Genomic DNA, 3,577 nt, shown 5'->3' with positions numbered 1-3,577 from the left:
ACGCGGCAATGGAACATAGAGACAACTGACGAAGCCAAAAAAAAAGTACCGCACACACCTCCCTCGCGCGGCCGCACGCACGCAGAGACTTTAACCGTAGATAGAAGGTATATACGCTGCTCTCGCATTTACGCCGTGTAGCTGTTCATATATAGAGAATTATACCATTATATATGTGCACTCGAATAATACATGCTTATTTATTCAGCTCATGGTGAAACCGGCTGCTGCTGTTGCTACTGCTGCTTCTGCTGCAGCCGCTGCTGCAACGTCTGCTTACACAAGGGACTCACTAAATTATAGTGCTAAATATAACGCATGGCAATGATGAAAACCTTGTTGTTATATCCTCGAAACTCAGTCTTTCTTGCAGATGTTGAGCACGTGATACCATATTCTATGGCTGGTTTATGTGCGCGCCTGTGTGTGTGTGTAGGTATACCTCATCTTGTACGTCGTACGTGTGTGTTTAGAGAGGATGCGTAGCTTTCATCGAAAGCTCGGCTGCAAGCCGCTCGTCAACAGCTTAAGTCAAATGGATAACCGGTTCTAAGGCCTAGTGCCAAGCGGATGCCTGCGTGTAGTAGTAGTTGCGAGTTTGCAGCCGAGAGCTTATTCGACTCGACTGCGAGGGAAATTTCACATGAAACCTGCGATGAATTGATTCGTCGAATCTCTCTCCGAGCGGCACGAACATAGCAAAAGAACGTGTTACGATCGAGCCGCTCGGGGGGGACTATATCATCCGTTGACGAGCAAAAAACAAACAAAAATATACGAATAGTTGGAAAAATCTAGCGGAGAAAAAAGAAGGGAAAAAATGATTAGATTAAGCGATAATAGTTGCGGAGGATTGCCACTATGCGCGGACGACAATATCGGTTATACGTGCAATTGTATGAACGCGAGGGGATTTTCAGATCACCCGTAGTACCATTGTAAACGTGACTCGCGATTTGTGTTTTCATGAAAAAGGAACGAAGGAAACGAGCGGCGATAAAAGAAAAAGAGAGAGAGAGAGAGGAGAGCAAGTCATGTTGATAATATATCGAGGCTTGCGAGGCAAAAAATTCATAAAAAATGATAAAGTTTAACGTAACTTCGGAACGAAGTGGGGCATAAAAAAAAAATAAATTTCTTGATGTTTATATATTGAAAAAAAAAAGTTTTCGGAAATAACATTTTCTACGAGATGTTACGTAGCGTCGTGCACACGTCTATGTTAACGTCAATTATAAAAGTTACAGAATTAAGACGATTTTTTCATACATCCATAAAGATGAAATGCGTGTTTTTTGAGAAACTCCATTATTTATTTCTATTTACGTACTGATCAAAGTTGAAAAAATTATACAAACATTTTTGAAAGAAAATACACTTCGCTCCAAATTAAAAAAGCTAGATAATCCGAAAGAGGTCATTTTTACTGAAAAGTCGTTACGAATAAATAAATGAAAATTTTTCGTAAAATCATTGCTTTTTATACAGGCAACCCCGTGTCTCAATTAACAAGAGAGCAATGTCATTACCCGCATTATTTCGCATTATAATGAAAAGTATAAAACTGAATTTTCCCCTGAATTCTAAAATTCGCTGAAATCCCGTGTAAAAATAAAGCAAGACCCTCGAAATCGTGAAACAATGAAAACTGAGAAGCCAGCCGTGCAGCGCACGGGGTAAACGTACAATAGCGACGTAGTAACGATACCAATAAAAATTAACGAGGCAAGTATACGCTAGACCGATGAATGAAAGCTAGCAAAATTCCCAGCCTTATATTTGCATAGTTGAAAAAAAAAAAAAAACGTGAAGAGCTTTTGATAAGAACCCCGCGCTCGCCACGTAATGCTGCGTTATCGGTTGAAGCATTTGACGATGCATAATTTTGGAATAAAAAGAGAAACGAGCGCAAATATAACTTTGCTGCGTGCATAAACCGCGCGCGATGCTTATTTTAAATGTTCGATAAAACGATACGCGATTCCGCACGAGAACGCATGCACATGCATACATTGCACATCTTCAATTTGTTGTAACGTCGGAAAAACGTCTGTGGATTTCTTGAGGATATATTGACAGATTGACATAAAGGGCGAATGAAATGTATTCGTACGCTAGACGCAGCAGCATCGTGGCAAGGTACTTACTCGCAGCTGAGTTGTAACGTTGTTTTACATCAATTTCTGTTTGGCTTTGGCGAGTTTATTTTGCAGAAAGTAACTTTTTTTTCTCTTCAAAAAATACATACTAATTTTTTTTTGTCGCTAGTTTGAATACACGTACCACAGGCACACGGACGCGAAAGTTTCTCATCCGAAAGATAAACGCGTAATTTACAAAGCTCGCGCCGCGCGCGCGCAGCTGAAATTCTCAAATTGCCGAAACTACTTATTGTATAGCCATCGCTTACGCGCGCGTCTCTCGCGTATAACGTATATATATAAAAAAAAAAAAGGAAAAATTTCGACAAAACTTTGTGTAAAGCGGTGCGCGCGAGGGGGAAGGGTATATATACACGCGCCTCTGCCTCGCTCCGATATAGCAAATACGTTTGGCGCAGCTCCAGAACGGAGGTTTTTCCAGTAGTAGGTAGTGCGCGCGCGAGAGCTGGGAAGGATCGAGCCGCATGAGGAATCGCGCGCGTGGCATGAAGCTAACTTCGCGCGCGCTACTACACCTATATACACACACACACACACACACGTTGCACTGACTCGGCTTCTTTTTCGCCGTGAAACCGGCGGCAGGAGCCGAGTAATTGGCTCATAAAACCAGGCTACGTGGCTGCACACACACACGCGCTATATTCGCAACACAGAGAGAATATTTTCGAAAAAAACTCTTCTCTCTCGATCTTACGCGCACGGCAAAGAGGCGAGCGAGCGAGCTAGAGTGAGGCCTCCTCCTCCTCCTCTCTGTATATGTGCGCGCGTAAAACTCGCGTGTGTGCAGCGCGCAGCATTTTCGATGATGGATGAAGATTAATTCTCTTTTGTTGATGATACGCTTTGGGCGCGCTCCGTTGCCGCCGCCGCTGCTGCTATTTCTCCTTATTTTTCTCTCGTAAAATGTTTTCTCTCCCTCGACTCGAGCCCAAGAGAGCAGCAGAGCCTCCACTATCCTGCACACTCACACGCGTATCAGAATCTTCTGGATCATGAATAGAGACTAGAGAGAGTATTAATAATGCACGCAATGATGGAACGTGGAGCGCATATTATAAACTATGCGCCCACAGCGCGGCGCGGCGTGGCGAGTAAAGCAAAATATTCAACTTTGACATTAGATTGGATGGGTGTTTAAGTAAGTGCACACGGGTTATAAGGCAGAAAAAGTTGAACGTTTTGCGAGAGTGAGCTTGTGCGCGCGCGCATACGACGACGACGAGCTTCGCCCCACAAAGAGAGCAAAAAACTACCCTCAACCCCGAAAACTTTGCTCGCTCTTGCTTAATAAGCTCCTTTCGTTATACGGCTAAATATTTTCATACTATCGGCCCGGGGTATCTATACGCGTTTTTCGAGCGAGCTCTCCTTCGTATATAAAGACAGTTCGGAGCTTCTGCGCCACGACCATT

This window comes from Trichogramma pretiosum, unplaced genomic scaffold (assembly GCF_000599845.2).
Source record: "Trichogramma pretiosum strain Unisexual culture from Peru unplaced genomic scaffold, Tpre_2.0 scaffold30, whole genome shotgun sequence".
In the NCBI taxonomy this organism is placed as follows: Eukaryota; Metazoa; Arthropoda; class Insecta; order Hymenoptera; family Trichogrammatidae; genus Trichogramma; species Trichogramma pretiosum.
This window is presented reverse-complemented; position numbering follows the sequence as displayed.